At 50.3% G+C, this 19,454-nt stretch overlaps 1 long non-coding RNA gene across 3 annotated transcripts; it reads right to left on the bottom strand.

Annotated features, from left to right (window-relative positions):
• Positions 1-25: 25 nt before the first annotated feature.
• Positions 26-15,172, bottom strand: LOC140623152 (uncharacterized). 3 transcript variants are annotated; one of them, XR_012022814.1, is made up of 4 exons: positions 14,859-15,172; positions 14,049-14,275; positions 12,804-13,898; positions 10,069-11,661 (listed from the first exon to the last, which is right to left on the bottom strand). It is a non-coding gene; the product is annotated as an uncharacterized lncRNA (long non-coding RNA). The 3 variants fall into 3 exon arrangements; XR_012022813.1 differs by lacking the exon at positions 10,069-11,661 and adding an exon at positions 26-796 and having other exon boundaries at positions 14,049-15,172; XR_012022812.1 differs by having other exon boundaries at positions 14,049-15,172.
• Between the last annotated feature and the right edge of the window lie 4,282 nt (positions 15,173-19,454).

The following is a 19,454-nucleotide window of genomic DNA, read 5'->3' as shown; positions in this document are numbered from 1 at the left end:
TGAGAGACATAGAGAGAGAGAGAGAGAGAGGCAGAGACATAGACAGAGGGAGAAGCAGGCTCCATGCAGGGAGCCCAATGTGGGACTCGATCCTGGGACTCGGGGATCAAGCCCTGAGCCAAAGGCAGATGCTCAAATGCTGAGCCACCCAGGTGTCCCAGGTGCCCAACTCTTGATTTCAGCTCAAGGTCGTGATCTCAGGGTTGTGGGATCGTGCTCTGCATCAGGCTCACACTCAGCGCAGAGTCTGCCTGAGTTCTCTCTCTCCTTTTCCCTCTGCTCCTACACACCCCCACCCTCATACATGTGCTCTCTTTCTCTCTAATGAATAAATCTTTTTAAAAACCTGAATTATGAATATTAGTAAACATTGGCTGAAGAAAAGAATAAATCAACAAAAAATGGTTGGCTGTAGAATTCAACATATGAAACCACTCTGTCACCAAAGAGGGCATGACCTAGTTAGTGACAGACAACATGACAAAGCCAAGAAGAGATAAAAGTAAGACTTGACCACCATTGGAGAGCGCATCCTGTCTTGTCTTGCCCTTGCCCTTGGTTTTCTATGTAATATCTACTCTTCCCAGGCCGACCGAGACACACCTGATGGCACACAGCAGGTGTGTGATAAACATCTCTGGCCTCAATGCCCACTGGCACCAGCCATGCTCGGTCGGGGAAGGGGCTGAGGGGCACAGTGGCCAACGCCTGCCTTCCAGAGCCCAGGACTGTGTGCAGAGCTGCATTCCAACTTCCGTAGGCCCTGGACACTTCCACCTTCATTAGTCATTTCTTCCTTTAAAAAAAAAAATTGAAGAAGTATATTTTACAAGTGTATTGGTATAAAGACAAATGTAATCCAGGCTAGATTCGTTGTTATATATTTATTATGCATCATTTTTTTTCTTCTGAATTCAGACAAAACTCAAAATTAAGAGGTCACCTGGGTGGCTCAGTTGGTTGAGTGGCTGCCTTCGGCTCAGGCCGTGATCCTGGGGTTCTGGGATCGATCCCCGTGTTGGGCTCCCTTTCAGTGGGGAGTCTGTCCCTCTCCCTCTGCCCTTCCTCACCCCTGCTTATTCTCTCTTAAACAAATAAAATATTCTTTAAAAAAGAAATAAAAATTAAAACATCCAAACGTCCCTTAAAATTATTGTGGCCCCTAGGTCCTGTATCTGCTGTGCCTAAAGGATAAAGATGGCCCTGGGCCTGTGCCCTAGGCATAGCTGGTGGTCAGTAAGCAGGCACTGCTTCCAGGACAGTCAGGCCAGGCAAAGCCACAGCTCCAGCCTCACCACCAGGGCTCTGAAAGCAATCACTAAGGTTTCCTGAGTTCAGCGTCCTCCCTGCGAACATGCAGCACAGCCATGAGGATTAGGTGCTTGATAATCACCTGATATTACTGGTTGATTTGTCCCCAGGATGGAGGAAGACCCCTGGAGGTGGCCTCAAGGACACGGACCACAGCCAGATAAAGACAGCTTAAAATTCTGAGTCAGATCTCTCTGCTCAGGGGTCTTCAGCACCGACTATGCATTAGGATCATCTGGGAGCTTGAAAAAAATACTAAAGCCACTAAAGCCTGGTCCCCCACCCTCTGACCAATTAAATCAAAATATCTGATGGGAGTCCAGGGCTAGTTTTCAGTTTTCAGCTTCCCCGGGTAACTCTAACAGGGGGCGAGGCTGAGCATCCCACCTGTGGGATGGGAGCTGGGGGACACTCTATCTTGTCTAGTAGATGACTTTTCAGCCTGTCAACATCTAAGACCACGAACCCTTAGTGGCTGCCAGAGGCAGTGGGGCAAACATCACTTTTCTTAAAAAGTGCAGCTTTTTGTGCAGCTTTAGATCGTAGCCAGCCTGGATTCACCCTTGGGTGCCACTCCCGGCCCAGAATCTTGCTGGACAGACACACTGACATAAAAGGTCCAGAGGATGCCTCCCACCTAAGACCCAGGGACCTTCCCAGAAAGCACTGAGTGGGCTTCTCCAAGGGTTGGCGGGGGCCCCTCCACCTGGAGATCCCGTGCAGTTAACCTGTCGTCCTGGGCCACTGAATCAGCATCTCTGGGTCAGGTCAGAAGCTGCATTTGTTACATGCTTCTGATGGGATTCCCATGCACAGGAACATTTCTGAGTTAGCTCTACATCTTGGTTTGCGAGGGGGGTTACACGATGTGCACATGTGTAAAAAATCATGAAAGTCGGCACGTAAGGGGCACCTGACAAATATAAACACTGGGGCACCTGGATGGCTCAGTCGGTTAAGTGTATGACTCTTGGTTTTTGACTCAGGTTGCGATCTCAGGGGTCGTGAGATTGAGCCCTGTATCAGGGTCCCCACTCAGTGGCACATTGGCTTGAGGTTCTCTCCCTCTCTCTATGCCCCTCCCCTCGCTTGCTCTCTCTCTCTTTCTCTCTCAAATAAATAAAATCTTTTAAAAATCAATCAATCAAGAAAAAGAGAACCAGCCTACCATGTGTCTGGAGCTTTGGAAGGAGAATCAGGCGAAGCTGCCGGGAGGAGGAGCTCTTTGAGCTAGGCCTAGACACGGAGAGGAGTGGGGAACAGGGCAGAGGGAGTTGGGAGGCCCATGGGGAAGGGACTTGTGGCCATAGCAGTGAGGGTGGCAGGTAGGAACAGAGACAGGGGGTTGGTTCTGGAGCCTTGTGAGGCAGCAGCCTCACCCCCACCCACAGGTCTTTGGAGGCCCACAGGCTGCTGTGGTCAGCATAGGTAGCCCATGTAAACTCCCAACTTGCCTCCAAGTGCACCCAGGTCATTCTCCCCAACAAGACGGCATTGTTTGGGGTTCCAATGCAGGGCAAGAAAAACAGAGAGCCCAATTGTCCCTGTCATAATGGGTATATAATTTATAATAATGTCAGCTATTAAAGGATTTTTAGTAATTAACTGACAGTGGTGTGCTATTTCACTGCATTTTTGCCTGCCATAATGATCTTGAACTTTGCAAGACGGTTTTGAACTTGCTCAAAATAAGCCCCGAATACAAAGAAGGGCAACATCATTCCAAATAAAGGGTGAGAGGGGTTGGACAAAATGGGGCTGTTCTCCTCTCAGAGAGAGAGGGGTGAGCTGTGCAGAACCAGGGAGATCTGAGGCCCACTGTCTTCCCAGGGAGCTGTACAACCGGTAAAATGCCTGCCAGGCCAGAGTGGTGAGCAAAAGCAAGTCAGCTGTTTCTTTTCTTTTTTTTTTTTTTTTAAGATTTTATTTATTTATTCATGAGAGACACACACAGAGAGAGAGGCAGAGACACAGGCAGAGGGAGAAGCAGGCTCCATGCAGGAAGCCTGACATGGGACTCGATCCCAGGTCTCCAGGATCATGCTCTGGGCCGAAGGCGGCGCTAAACCACTGAGCCACAGGGCTGTCCAAGTCAGCTGTTTCTTAATAGTGTTAAGTTGATTTTTTTCAATACACCTTGTTTGCATGATACATAGCTAGGAATATTTTTCTCTTCCCCAAAGAAATATGCTTCCACTCTCATTTTGCTTGAAACATGTGTCTCTGTTGGTATATCTTTTGCTCTTTTGATTTCTAATAGAGACATGGGAATATTTCTTTTTCTTATTAATTCCACTAAGAAAGATAAAGCCAGCACAAGCCCAGTGATAAATAGCAACTGACATTGAGTGGGGTAGGAAGCATTAGGGGGCGGTGGGGTCTGTGGCAAATTGGGAGAGCCCAGTGTAAGCAAAGGATTTGTTCTTCTGGTCCAGGCAATCAGGACTGTAAACCCCTGGCAGAGACTCGTAGGTGCCTATGGCAACCTCAGCTCTTTCTCTTTAATAGTAGAATGAGGATTTATTTTCAGCTGGGCAAATTTTATCCCAAGACTACCTTGGCCTGAGCATAGTCACGTGACTACCTCCATCCTCCCTTGCACTTGGTATAGCCAGATGACTATTTCTGGCAGATAACGTGTGAGTAGAAGCTTTGTGCAGAGATTCTGGAAAGGCAGTAGAAAGAGAGCCAACTCAGCCTAGAGTATGAACATGTGGGCTAGAAGCCATCATGGACCATGAAGCAATCTTTGCAAGTGGGAGTGACACACTGTAGACAACAGAGCAGAGAGGAAAAGGAGCCTGAGCCCCTAATATTAAATCCACAGCCCCGGTTCTGGGTTGCCTATTTATCTCCAGGCTTCTTGCATGTAAGAAATATCTATCTTACTTTAGCTTCTGTTATTTTGAGTTTTCCTGTTACAATCCACCCAACTTAATCCTAATTAATATACCTGGGCACCCTATTACCAAAGAGTCCAATTTTCCAAATTTAGCCAGGATTATACAGATTCATCTATGACATTATCTTAATATCATATAGGTTAGAAAACTTATAAAAATATTTAAAATGCGAACAGGCCAAACAAGCCATATCTGAGCTGCATTCAGCCCAAGGGCCCTCTGACCTATATACCACTGATGGTAGGGGTCAGGATTGCTGACACACTGCCCGTCCTCTTTTCTGGGAACAGAGGATTGGGTTTCTCCATCAGTTTGACTCAAGTGTGGCCATGTGATTTGCTTTGGCCAATAAAATATGAGCAGATGTGAAGTGAACCACTTCTGGGAAGGTGACTTAAGAGCCAGTGTGGGATCTACCACATTTTGTGGGCCTTGCTGCTATCATTATAGAAGCATGTCCACATAGAGCTTCCTTCAGCTAAATCTTTGAGTGATTTTGAATAACTCACTGTGTAGTACATAAACAAGAAATAAACATGGTTGTTATAAAACCCCTGGGATTGGAGGGGGTTGGTTGTTACCACTGGCATTACCTAGCCTCTCCTGACTCATCTGCATCCTAGGTATTGATCCTTGGAATTTGACAAAGCCCTCCATTAGTCTGTCTCCCTGTGGGTGAAATCCCTGTCTTTCTAACCCTCTCATTCTTATTTTTCCCGTTTATTCTTTCATTCATTCAGACATCAAACACGTGGAGGGGGGCCCTTTTGTGTGGCAGGTCAAGTCACTGCTATCTGGGAGCTCACATCCTTCCTTTGATTGGGTTCTCTCACCGATATCTCTTTGGACCCTTCCCAACCTCTCTCACATCCAACCCAGCAGTCGAAAGGAATAGGTAGAGGGGTGGTAGTCTTTGCAGGACAGCTTCTCAGGTCTAGGATTCATGTAAGGGTTGTTCGTTGTTCTCTTCTTCTATCTAATTCAACCCTTACCACCTCCAGTGAGAAAACCGAGGCTCCGGTTAACTAATTTGCTCAAAGTCACACAGTTAGAAAGCAGTAGATGTAGACTTGAAGCTGGTTATGACAATCTGCAAGGCTATTGCACCTGCCTCCACGGATATGTGTCTGCTGCAGTCAGTGCTGGAACAGAAATCATCTGTAGCAACGGGGCAGCACTGCAGAGCAGAGCCCATTGCCTCCTTCTGACTCTTTTCCTCACAGATTGAAAAAGTATTTGCAATTCTGCATTGAATCTGCTGCAGTCAGCAGTGGGAAAGAGGAAGGCTTGGCCTGCAAGCTCTGAGAAGCAAGAGGGTTTGCACATGGGCTTAGAGATAATGCGGGAACAGCTCTGTCCTTTAGGACACCTTGAGCTGCAAGTAATGGGAAATCCAACTCAAAGTGGTTCTGATAATAAAAACTTTTATTATTTCATGAAAAAAAAAAAGAAAGAACCTCAGAGATAGAACCTCTGATAGGTTCTCAGAGCAGTTCCACTAAGTCATCAAGGACCCAGTTCTTTCCCTCTCTTTCCTTTTCCATCCTCAATGGATTAGTTTTGACTTGGGATGGCTCCCCCACCATGACAGGATAGCTGCTGCAGTTCTAGGCATCACAGCAGACATAAAGAAGAACAGCTCTCCTTCCTTCTCCTTTCTAAAAGTCAAGAACCCTCTCCCAAGAATATCCTAGCAGATATCCCCTCAAATCTCCTTTGGCAGAACAGGGCCACCGATTGACTTAAGCTGCAGAAGTTTCATCTGGTAGGTGGTTAGGTATCTTCCATTCACCTGCTCCCCCCACCCCCCGCATCTTGGGAGGCTGGTGTGCAGGGGCTGCATCAACGCACAACTTTGCTGTTGGCCTCAGGTTGGACTCAACTAGTGGGGGACACCAGGAAGTTCTCCCAGGCAGGACAAAGGAGTGGTCGGAGTGCTTCTTCCCATGTCCTCCCTGCCGGGTTGCCACGTATCATCTGCATCTTCTACCGGAGGCCCGGCTCCTATAAGGCAGCCCTTTCTGTACACACTCTCTCCTGGTTCTGGTTGCTGCTCCAGTCCTGGAGGACTCCTCCATCCTAGGGGGTGATAACAGCTGCCCCCCATCGCTAGCCCAGGCTCATTCACCACTCCTGGGCAATGCCCAGATCCTTCACACGCCCTTGTCATTAGGCCTCTATCCACCTCTCTCAGTTATCCGTCTGAAGGTGCCATTCTCTATGCTGCCCGAGACCTGATGGTACACTGTGCAGGGGCTAAAGCTCCCTTTACAGTCTTGAATCATTATCTCCCAAGCCTCTTCAGCACTGAACCCTCAAATCCATCCTGGCTGGCATCTCCCTGTCCCTCATGCTGACTTCCCCATCTTTGTCAACAGCACCATGAACCATTCAGGCTCCCAGAAACAAAACCTGGACTGGCACTCTCCCGTTGCCCTATCCCCAACCCAATCCAGAACAGACTTCACTGATCCTACCTCTACTGGTCTCTCCCATTCCTCACCTTTTCCCAATTTCAGGCCTCCATCACCATTCATCTGCCTTGTGACAGCAGCCTCCTAGGTGAGCCCCCTACCCCTGATGCAGGCCCCTGCCATAAGAAATGTCCCCAACTACAGCTCTGATCACAATCTTATTCTCCCACTAAAACCTGCCCCTATTGCCTGCTGGTAAGATTCCAAATGCCTTAACCTGGCAACAAAACCCTGCATTTTAAGCCCTTACACAGCTTCCCAGCCCCATTTCCTGCTACACATGTGACCCCTGGCTACACAGATTATATCAGTCAGTTACTGCTGGGTACAAAGTTATCCCAAGGCTTTGTGGCTTAAAACAACAACGTATATTCTTGCTACCAAGTCCAAGGTCAGCTAGAACTTTTGCTACCCTGGGCCAGGCACAGCTGATCCTGGCTTGGCCCACCCACATGTCTGCAAGCAGCCAAGGGCTTGGCTAAGGGCTAGCCGGTCTAGGACGGCCTCACTCCCATGTCCAGTGGTTGTCTGGGTGAAAGGAAGTGACTGGGCCACATGTCACTCATCACCCAGCAGACTAGTCTGGTGATGTATTAGTTATCTATAGCTGCATAACGAATTACGCAGCCAAAAGCAACAAACTGGTATCTTCTCACAGTCCCTGGGGGTCAGGAAGCCTAGTGCCACTTTGCTGGATATCTTTGGCTCAAGGATTGTCACAGGGCTACAGTCAAGGTATCAAGTAGGGCTTCTGTCATCTCAAGGCTCCAAGGGCAGATCTACTTTTAAGCTCACTCATGTGGATTTGGGTAGGTTTCAGGTCCTCGCTACCTGCTGGCCAGAGGCATCATTTCCTTGCCAGGTGGGGTCCTCCATAGGCACTTAAAGCTCAGCAGCTGGATTCTCTCAACAGCGAGCCAGCAAGACAGCAAGAAAGGGAAAGCAAGGTGGAAGTCACGTAGTCTTTTTGTAAGCTAATCTCAGAAGAGCCAATACGTCTCTTTTGCTGCGTTCTGTTCATTAGAAGTGAGGCACTAGGTCCAACCAACCCTCAATGGGAGCAGATTACACAGGGCACCCATCTCAGGCGGTGGGGATTACTGGGAGCCATTTCAGAGTCTGTCTGTCACCCCTGAGCTTGGTCATTGCAGGGTTTCAAAAGCCACAAGAGTGAGTGCAGAGGTGTATAAAACCTCCTGTGGCCCAGGCTCAGAATGTGTAGATGTTTGGCAAAGCAAGCCATAGGGCCAAGCGCACAGTTGAGGCATGGGGGAGACGGACTCCATCTCTTGTTGAGGAGAGTCACCCAGTTACAATGCAAAGGGCATATGAGCAAGGATGGAGAATTGTGTCCATTTTTGCAAAGAACCAAACAGACTTCCCCACCATCCTCAAAAATGCTTTGTGCTGGGACGCCTGGGGAGCTCAGCAATTGAGCATCTGCCTTCGGCCCAGGGTATGATCCCGGAGACCCGGGATCAAGTCCCATGTCAGGCTGCCTGCATGAAGCCTGCTTCTCCCTCTGCCTGTCTCTGCCTCTCTCTTTCTGTCTCTTATGAATGAATAAACAAAATCTTTTTTTAAAAAATGCTTTGTGCTTTCTAGCCTCAAGGCCGTTGGGTACAGTTTCTTCTCATACATCTGAGCCCTGCCTCGGCTTGTTATCATTCTGCCAGTCTTCAAGCACCAACTTATACCCTGTATTAGCTTCCTTTTGCTGCGATAACAAATTATCACAAACTTAGCAGCTTTAAACAACTCAAATTTTATTACCTTACAGTGGGTCCACATTGACAAGCCAGGATAATCTCCCCATCTCAGGGTCAGCTGACTAGCAACCTCAAGTCCAGCAGCAAGCACAACCCCCCTGTCCATGTCACCTTACATACTCACAGGTTCTGGGTACTAGCACATGGACGCCTTTGCTGGGGGCCACTGCTCTACCACCCCCTCCCACGGCCGCTGATGGCAACCACATTTTACTGAGCACATACTATGTGCCAGCCAGTGTGCACAGTGCTCCTTTCCCTGAATGATCTCACCCATTCTCACACCCCTTCGAGGAAAGTTCTATCAGTGTTCTCATCTTGCAGACAAGTTAAGCAACTCCGTAAGGCCACCCAGAGAGCACACGCTGGATATTGGAACTTGAATTCAAGTCAGCCGAGCTCTGAAGCCAGAGTCCCAACCACTCACTTATGGGGCCTCCTCTGAAGCCACCAGATCCCTTCAACTAGATGTCCCTCCTCCCCTGTGCTCCCATAGCCGAGGAAGATTGGGCTTCTCTTTGAAGAGATAGTCGTCTGAAGTCTCAGTTTTGGGCAGACCCCTCCCCAACTCGGCTGCCAAAGTCATAATAATAATTATTTAATGAAAATCTGGGGGGAATCCCTGGATGGCTCAGTGGTTTAGCACCGCCTTCAGCCCAGGGCATGGTCCTGGAGACCCAGGATCGAGTCCCACATCAGACTCCCTGCATGGAGCCTGCTTCTCCCTCTGCCTATATCTCTGCCTCTCTCTCTCTCATGAATAAATAAATAAAATATTTAATAAAAAAAAAAAGAAAAGAAAATCTGCCATGTGCCAGAACCTTCTCACCCAGCATTTCTCACCCCCACTGCCAAGGCAGGCATCATTTCTACTTTCCAGAGGAGGAAACAGAGACTTGGGGGAGGCTTGGCCTCCGGGGTTCATTGGTGTCAGCTCTGGGTATTGACCCCAGGCCTAATCCCAAATCTGCCTCTGTAAACCAGTCCAAAAGCTATCTATCACTAGTGGGCTTTAAGCTGGATGTGCAGCCCTGTGGTTAAATTGCAGATTCTGCAGCCATGCTACTGGGGTTCAAATCCCAGCCTTCCAACTTTCTGCTAGGGTCTACCTCAATTTCCCCATCTGTAAAATGGACATATTGATAGCACCTACCTCATAGGGGTGGTTGGTGAAGAAGAAACAAGCTAACACATCTCATGAGCTTTGACAGTCACTGCCACACGGTAAGCACTCCAAGTGTTAGCTACTATCGCGGGTTGGCCCGGTCAGGGGCCATGCTGTCGGCCTCTGCTCCTACCTGCCTACGCAGCTCTGTCCTGTGAAACGTCATCACCCCAGACTACCTACACAGAAGGTTCAGGAAGAGCAAAATAGACAATTGTTGAGAAAATGTCTTGTAAACTGTAGAGGGGAGTGACCGCATTGGCTATTACTGACCTTTATGAAGTACTTAACAAGCAGGCCAGAAAACCATAGACCCCCCCCATCCCCACCCCCCACGCCAGGACCCAGTAAGGCAGCCTTCTCCATGTGGGCCCCAGGGGAGCAGAGGGCCAGCAGCTGTCCTATTTCCTCCTCCCCTCCCCTCGCCCACCTCCCCCCACCATCCATCCTGGGGTGGCCACGGCTGCAGGAATGCGATGGTATCTCAGCAAACAGACAGTCTGTTCCCAGAGGAGCCGGGGCCGCCCCCAGGAGGCCCCACTCTCCCAGCCACAGTAAACACAAGGGTCTGTCCTCATTATCAGCTTGGCTCAGCAGCAGTGGAGACAGTCTGCCCGCTGGAGACTCTCTGCAGAGCGATAAGCTGCTGGGCCCCTTGTTGGCTGTCCTCCTGGGGCTGTAGCCGAGCTGCCCGGGAATAGGAATCTTAGAGCTGGCCTGGCTCGGGGCCTAAATACCTCATCCAGGGGTTGGGGGCTGAGGGTAGGGAGCTGGCTGCCTGTGTACTGAGGACGTCAGTCACTCAAATGAAGGAAGCGAAGGACCAGAGTTGTGCCAAGGAGCCAGGGCACACGGTCTGCAAAGCTCCCCGTTGCTCTCAGAGACTTCTGGATCCATTAATCACAATGCTCTGTGAGCCCACTTCATCATCTTCACAGACTGTACATATTGATGATAGTTCTCCTTCCAGCGTTTGCCAATCCATGCTCCAGTCAATGAATTACCGGTGCAGAAAGCACTTAGCTCTGGGCCCGGTGAGGGCTCAGAGAAGGTTAGCTTGCAGGAGGCAGAGTGGTTGCATTCTCGTAATCACGCAAGTGGTGCAGGCAACCCCCAGTCCCTCAAAGCCAACAGGGCTCACTGCTCTCTGGGACGGTCAGGCTCCAGGTTGGAGGAGTTGGAGGATGCAAGGGGGTGGGCCTTGAGGATTCCCGGGGGAACGGTAGGGGGAACAGCCAGTGCAAAGGCCCCTGCCTGAATTTATGTTCCCTCAGTTTACGCCCTCAATTTCTTGGCTCACCAAGGTGGGAAATGCTGGGGTGAATGGTGTCCCCACTTGATGGTGAAGCAGACTCGAAAGCCCTGGGTGGGTGACATGCCTTGAAGACTACAGCCAGGACATCTCAGCCACAAGCCCTCAGACTCAAAGTCTCCCGAGCTTTTCCCCCCCTGACCTGTGACTGCCCTTGGCTGACCACTGAGGAACTGAGACTGGGTCACTGGTCTGTGTCCTGGATCCTCTCTGCGGGGTCAGGTGGAAGCAGATCAAGATCCTGTGAGCTGGGCAGCCCAGGTGGCTCAGCGGTTTAGCCCCGCCTTCTGCCCGGGGCCTGATCCTGGAGACCCGTGATCGAGTCCCACGTCGGGCTCCCTGCATGGAGCCTGCTTCTCCCTCTGCCTGTGTCTCTGCCTCTCTCTCTCTCTCTCTCTCTCTCTCTCTCTGTGTGTGTGTCTCATGAATAAATAAATAAAATCTTAAAAAAAAAAATCCTAGGAGCTGAAGATTAGCTGACAGCTTCTCCATCGCACCTTGGAAAGCCACAGTGACTGGAACTCCAAATAGCCAGAGGCTGCTGTGGACTTGCAGGGTGAGCACTTGGCTGGGAGTCCAAAAGCCCTGGGTTCCAAGCAACTGCTATTTTCAGGCTAGTGACCTAGGGCTGGGCACTTACCCTCTATGGATTTGGTCCCAAGATCTTTATTTCCTTATCCATTAAATAAATCCCCTCCTCTGCCTTGACTACCTCTTCTGAGAATAGCTAGGGGAATTAAATACAATAGTTAGTGCATATCAAAACCCCTTGGTTTGGGGCTCCTAAGTCAAAAGTCATCTCCTACGGATCAACTGTCTTTCAAACCCCAGACCATCATTCAGTGCCCAGCTCAGATGCCCTCTCCAGGCAGCCCTCCCTGGTTTCTGAGCTGGGCATAATCACAGCCTCTTTGATGCTATCACATCTCACCCGGGGGCATCCTCTCCCTTACATGGGGTCAAAGTTTAGGACTGATTCCTCTTGGCACCCCCAGGCCCCAGCATAGAGTCCAGACACACTAAGTCAATGAATAGGCCACCAAAGTGAAATGCTCACTCTGCCCCCTTCTCTGTCTACAAGCCCTAGACAGCATGCCGCCTCCTCCTCCCCTTCTGTAAAGATCGGAAGAGACTTCTGAGTGGCAATTCTTCCCAAATGCAGCTTCCTTCCTTTGCTGCTCACGTCCTACTCTCAGCTCCAGAGACTCGTATGTTCCCTGGGCCTCCAGGGTTCTCTACTGACTCCTTGGCCTGGTCTTCAGGACCCTTCCCAACCTGGCCTCAGTGTCTGCTTTATTTCTTCTCTGGCCCTAAGAGTGCTCTCTACCAGGGCCTTACTCTCTGTCCTTGACACTCACAGAAACATCTCTGCTCTGAGTCTACAATCCAGCCACCACCACCACCAGCACAGGGACTCCTGCTGTCTCCTACCTTCTCAACACCTACCCCACCACCATCACCACCACCACAGGTTCTCTCTCATAGGCAAGGGACCTACCAGTGGCCTTTGGTTTTCACAAATGGGTCCACCATCACCTTCCCCAACAAACCAGCAGGGCCCCTGAATCTCCCCTCCTCCACATCAACAGGCTCAGTTTCTCAGAATAGCAGAGGGAAGGGACACCCACTGAGCTGGAATTTGGAGCTTACAGAATGACCCCCAAAATGTCTCAGGTTTTCTCCAGGCCAGATCTTCCTCCCCGTGCCCACTGGAGCATTCCCACCTCCACCATCCACAGCTCATCAATCCCACATCACAGGGCGCTCCCTTAGTCCACGGCTGTAGCCTTGGACACAGACATGGCCACGGCCACTCTGCCATCCACCCTTGAGCACCACCCCATCACCACCATATTCCCAGATACGTACTGAGCATCCTCCTCTATGCCAGGTACCGTTCTAGGCTCCAGGAGGAGTGGGGTGATGCATGGCAGTGAACAAAACAGACATGGTCCCTTTCATTCTAATGAAGGACATGAGGGAAACATAATTAAAATGAGTAAAATACACAGTATTTCAAGTTAGTTTTATTATAGGTAACTTTACTGTCATTGAAAATGAGGCCTTTGGCTAAAAATAAAAGAGGCGAGTTCCATGAGTGCAGGTTGGAGTTGCTATTTAAACAAGGCAGTCAAGTGGGTCTTTAAAAAAAAAAAGATTCTATTTACTTATTCAAGAGAGACACAGAGAGAGGAGCAGAGACATAGGCAGAGGGACAAGCAGGCTCCATGCAGGGAGCCCAATGAGGGACTAGACCCCAGGACCCCAGGATCACGCCCTGAGCCAAAGGCAGACGCTCAACCACTGAGCCACCCAGGCGTCCCAAGTGGGCCTCCTTGAGAAGGTGACATCTGCTCAAAGAGTTGGAGGATGCAAGGGGGTGGGCCTTGAGGATCCTGGGGGAACAGTAGGGGGAACAGCCAATGCAAAGGCCCCTGCCTGAATTTATGTTCCCTCCCCTGTGCACCCACATTTTTCATCCCCTTGCTTGGCCTTTAACAGGATTCAAGAGTGTTGAGTTCAAGAGGTGTTCAAGAGGACATTGTTTACTTGGTCACCTGTCCTGCTGTGCCAAAGCTCCTTCAGGCAGGGATCCTGTGATGGCCAACTTCACAGTCATCCCACACGCCACCCTGACATGTCCAGAAGCGCACACACCCAGACCCACGCACTCATGCCCAGACACACACACCCACGCTCATACAGAGAGACCCATACACTGCGGCCATAGAGAAGGGCTCGGTTATTGTCTACTGAGACGAGCTGAATGAAGAGTAAATAATAATTAAATGTGCCCAGCCCCACCAAGTTTAAAAAGGTCTCCCTTGTACCTACTCTTTGAGCTGGGAACTGGGTGGTTATTAAAGTGAGGCTCAGGGAGACCAAGGTGAGCAGACTGGTAATTGGCATTTGCAACACTGGAACCCAGCTTTTCTGATTACCACCCAACGTATGATTTCATTTCTGAAAATATAGGTCAGATGTGAATATAGTACAAAATTCAAAATATCCATGGAGGCATAGAAGTGTCTTCTTTTCTCCTCACCCTCCCTTCCCCTTCCCCCCTCCATCCAGCTCCCTCTAGCTTCCTCCTTAGAGTTTGGGGACACTTACCAGTTTATTTCCAACTTGCTTAAATGGGGACTTAGGTTTCCCTCTTTCTGTGAAAAGAATCTGCTTCGCAAATATAGCTGACCGGTTAGAAACAGGCTGGGAGCATTTCTTCTCTGCTCCTAGAACCTGGGCTCTCTGGAGCCAGGCTTGACATCCACTCGGTTTCCCCAAATCCACAAGCCTCTTGGATCCATGACACGGTCACTGCATGTCCTGTATCTTAGTCCCTGGGGAAGATCCACTCCTCATGAGGAACCCAGTGTCCTCAGTGAGAGGAGACAGGGATGGAGCAAGAAGCGGGGAGGAGTAGGAACGGGCTCGGAAGGGGGACTGGGCACAGTAGGAAAACAGCACTGTGCTGGAGTGTCTTTAAAATGGGGACCCCATTTAACGATCTCTGTATTCTTCCCCAGTGATTTTACTGCTGAGGGACTGTAATGTCATCCCATGAAAAGGATGACATTGGAGTCACTGGGTGGACACCCTAGGACAGGGTGCCCCAGACACAGTCAACTACAGTCAACTACAACTGTAGTGTAGGACATGCCTTTCTTTTACTAGGAGCAGATGAAAATGAGTCATTGGAGGGCCCACTGCCAGGAGCTTACAGTCTAGGGGAGGACAGACAGACACATGGACAGATGGGGACACACACACCAGTGGGGAAGGTGCTCAGGAGCCCGGGGGGATTCAAAAGATGGTGTTTCTCCTGGAATGAGTGAGAGAGGGAAGGAATGCACAGGACCCCAGAGAGAGGGGCCAACATACACAAAGAACAGAGATATTTAAGAAATAGTAAGAGGAACTTACCAAAGTGGGCGGCAGAGACCAAACAGGAAGAGTCAGTGAGGATCAGAAGTGAAGGGGGTGTGCATGACTTTATCTTCATCTTATAGGTGGATATTTTCAAGCAGAGTCATGGCCAGGTCCCATTTGTGTTTGATGTGGATCTCACCCAGACTGCGAGCACTGCAGAGGATGGGTCGGAGGCAGCGGATTTCAGAGGTTTTGGAAGCAGGAAATATCAAGGCTTGACTAAAGTTAGAGCAAATAGAATGGATTTATAATGCTTTATTTCTTAAATAGGGTGATGGGAACACACCGTCAGTGTTTTTTATATATATATATATATATATATCAGATGGTTCATAATAAAAAGGAAATTTAAAATTAAAGTCAGTGAATACAAGCTCCAGGAGGGTAAAGATAGCGATAGCTAATAATGAAGATTCTTATACACTTAATAATAGTGCCTAGTAGACACTAGTCCTAGGATTTCACACCTACGCATATATTTAATCCTCACAGCCCTGTGAGCAGGTGTTACTACCAAACTACCCATGAGGATAATGAAGTACAGAGAGGTTGGTTATCTTGCCCAAGGTCACCCAGTCAGTAGGGTGTGAAAGCTACTGGGATTCCGAGGTCACATCCTTAACCAGGGCTTCTATGCCACGTGGGTCCTGGTCACCGCAGCAGCCCCAGCCCCGGGCGCACACCAAGTCTACTGGAATTTTTCGTTGCATGAGTGCAGCCCAGAGAGGTTCAGCGAGTTCTTTTCGGTCACACAGTCCTCCAAGAGGAGGCTCCCATGGGAATCTGGTGGGCCAGCTCCTGGTCCAGCGCTCCTTCCCCAACCTGGCCACACCCCTTCCCCTCCCTCCTGTTTGTCGCCAGTCCCCATTCTCAGCTGTCCCAGGGTCACTATGCTGGCAGCAGAGCCTGACTCAGCCAGACCAGCGGAGCCAGGCAGGCGGCCACACTCGCGGCACCGGCTTGAGGACACCACCCAGAGCGAGGCGGGGCCGCATGCGGGGCGGGGGCAGGGCCGGGGTGCACGGGGCGGGGGCAGGGGGCGGGGCCGGAGCTGTGCGGGGCGTGGCCGGGGCGTGGCCTGTGTTGCGTGGGGGCGGGGCCGGGGCTGTACGGGGCGGGGCAGGGGCGGGGCCTGCGCTGCGCGGGGCGGGGCCGGGGCCGGGGCTGCTTCCCCGCAGAGCTGCGGGAAAGCTCCGCCCCCTGCTCGGGCTCGCTGCCCAGCTGTCCTTTGCCTGCTCCGAGAGACCCAGCTCTTTGGGACCTGTTTTCCAACCCCAAATGGCAGTGCCCTCGCAGGGGCCTGGCCCGGTGGACCCAGGAGGAGGTGCCCCGGGAGCCTTCCTGCACAAAAGCGCTGGATGCCAGGGCCACCCAGACCCAAGGTTCTCGGCTCAGGGCCTGGAAATACCCCCTACTAAAGCTGTCACCTTCAGGGCTTCAGTTCCCGTGTCTGCAAAGCGTGCCAGTTGGTGGGGGCGTGACCTTCCACCCTTGAGCCTGGGATTCTTCGGGAGATGAAACAGACCCCTCCCTGCCCGCTCCCCACTGCCCATCTTGGCCTCCAGCAAAGCTTCCAGCGGTTGTCATGTTGAGATACACAGCATTAGCAGGAGCCCCTGGTAATTTTTGAAGTCAGCTTTCTTTTTCTACCATTGATAACTGGCAGTAGGCAGAGCAGGTGACTGCTGCGCTACTGGTTCTGAAACCCTCTCCAGTGATACTCATAACTTGTATTTGCAACTGCCAATGAAAGTGATGAAGGTGGGCACTAAACTTACAGCGCTTGTCAGAAACGCAGATTCTCAAGTTCCACCCACCCAGACCCACTGAATTAGGACCCCTGGAGACTGGGTCCAGCAATTTGGTATAACCAGCCCTCCGAGTGATTCTGCTGCATGCTCAAATTTGAAAACCATTAATCTGTCATTTCCCTGATTCTGACCTAAACCACAGTTACCATCTTTCTTATGCTCAAGGGTATCATGAGGGGCTGTCTACTGCCATAGAATCAAGCCCAAGCCCTTCTTCTATGATCCCAGGCCTTTCACAGCTCAACTTCCCCCCCTGCACTCACCCCCTAGAACCACCATCAGCCCCTAGGACCATCCTAAACAACTCACTTGTCTTCCCCAGAACATATCCTGCCTGTGTTTCCAGGCACTTGTAAATGGCTTCTTTCTTTTGCCCAAAACTCCAAGTTTCTCTTTTCCAGGAAACTTTCCCAGAATTCCCAACTCTTGATGCCTCCCTCCTGGTAGTCCTCAATCTTTGCAGTCCTGCCCAGGAATAAGCATTGGTTGGTGTTTGGTTTGGTTTTGTTTTTTTTTTATAATAAATTTATTTTTTATTGGTGTTCAATTTACCAACATACAGAATAACACCCAGTGCTCATTCCGTCAAGTGCCCCCCTCAGTGCCCGGTGTTTGGTTTTGTTACGGGCTACGTTGTGCCCCTGCCCCCCACCGCCGCACACACACAAAATTTGTATGTGGAAACCCAACCCCTGTGGTACCTCAGAATGTCACTCTATTTGAAGAGAGGGCTTTTAAATAAGTGATTCACTTAAAATAAGGCTGTCACTGTGGTCCCTAATCCCATCTGATTGGTATCCTGATAAAAGGGGAAATTTGGACACACAAAAAGACACAGGGGATGTGTGCCCACAGAGAAAAAAGCATGTGAGAAGCAATGAAGAGGCTATCTCTAAAACACAGAAGAGGGGGATCCCTGGGTGGCTCAGCAGTTTAGCCCCTGCCTTTGGACCAGGGTGTGATCCTGGGGTCCCGGGATCAAGTCCTGCATTGGGCTTCCTGCATGGAGCCTGCTTCTCCCTCTGCCTGTTTCTCCCTCTACCTCTCTCTCTCTCTCTCCCGTGTCTCTCATGAATAAATAAATAAAATCTTTAAATAAATATATACATAAATGCATAAAATAAACCACAGAGGAAACCTACCCAGGGGCACCTTGACCTTGGACTTTCAGCCTCCAAAAGTGTGAGAAGGCTAATTTCTATTAAGACCCCAGTCTGGGGGCACTTGGGTGGCTCAGGTCATGATCCTGGGCTCCTGGAATCGAGTCCCACATGGGGTTCCCCGCAGGGAGCCTGCTTCTCCCTCTGCCTTTGTCTCTGCCTGTCTCTTATGAATAAATCAATAAAATCTTTATATATATGTATGACTGCAGTCTGGTATTTGTTATGGCAGCCCTAATAGACTAATACAGATTTTCAAGTGGTGAATGGCATCTTTCCTGCTGGGCCTGCCCTTTCTAAAGCTTACTCCTCCCCAGGCTGCTGTGGCAGGCTTTGCCATTGCTCCCTAGCAGAACCCTGGAGCCTGAACGACAGCCAGGAGCACAGAGTGATCTCGGCTCTCCCAGGGGAGCGGTGGATGGACACAAGCAAAGGCAGATGGAGCCTATCTGCTCCCGCCGTGTCCCGGCCTCACGAACGGCTTCTGTTTCTCAGGAACAGTACGCTGAGCACTAAATGGGCCCGGACACAAAAGTATTTGCGGGAGAAGTAATTTCTATTAGTGGATTCCACCTTCCTCATTCCCTGCCTCTCCACACTTTCCTCAACTCAAGTCACACTATGAGACACATGACGTCTGTTAAAATGACCCACCTAGGAAACCAGAAACTGGTCCCATCATGAAAACCTGGGCTCCCAACGTGGCCCCTAGTCTGCTGTGTGGCCCAGGCTTAGTCACATCCCTCTCTGGGCTCCAGGCCCCCCTATGAAAGGAAGAGCCTGGCTGAGCAGACACCAAGCACTTCTGGAAGAAGAGGCTCCAACTGAACTGAGCAGATGGTGGGGTGGGAAGCAGGCACATCAGGTTAGAAGGAGAGAGAGACGCAGCTGAGATGTAGAGATCCTTGAAAACCACGCCGGGAGGTGGGAATTTCATGGATAGGCATTTGGGAGCCATGGCAAGCTTTTGAGCCATCAGGGGGCCAGGCTGACCCTGGAGGATGTCTGGCCATGGAGGGGTAGCTACCCATACCCCCGCCTTCCTAACTTCACTCCTCACCACACTCCCCTTGTTTACTCTTTTTTTTTTTTAAGATTTTATTTATTTATTCATGAGAGACACAGAGAGAGACAGAGACACAGGCAGAGGGAGAAGCAGGCTCCATGCAGGGAGCCCTACGTGGGACTCAATCCCGGGTCTCCAGGATCATGTCCTGGGCTGAAGGCGGCGCTAAACCTCTGAGCGACCGGGGCTGCCCACCTTGTTTACTCTTGACCTTGTTCCTCCTACAACATTCTAAGTGCTTCTCCACCTCTTGCTGTTCCCTCTGCAAGAAAGTCAAAGCAGCAGACACTTCTAGCACTTACTAATAATGTGCCAGGCACTGTCTAAACACTTCACTGATATTAACTCATTTACTCCTCTCCACAACCCTACAGATAGATACGATTATCCCAATCATGCAGATGAGTAAACTGAGGCACAGAGAAGAGAAGGGATTGTTCAAGGCCTCACAGCAGTGGCAGAACTGGAATTTAAAACTCTGGGATTCACTCTGACCCCATCTGAATGGCTTGTGGCTCCCTTCACTGCCCCATAGAAAGTGCCCCCCTACACA

This window comes from Canis lupus, chromosome 32 (assembly GCF_048164855.1).
Source record: "Canis lupus baileyi chromosome 32, mCanLup2.hap1, whole genome shotgun sequence".
In the NCBI taxonomy this organism is placed as follows: Eukaryota; Metazoa; Chordata; class Mammalia; order Carnivora; family Canidae; genus Canis; species Canis lupus.
The sequence above is the reverse complement of the archived record's forward strand: the minus strand, read 5'-3'. Positions and strand labels throughout refer to the sequence as shown.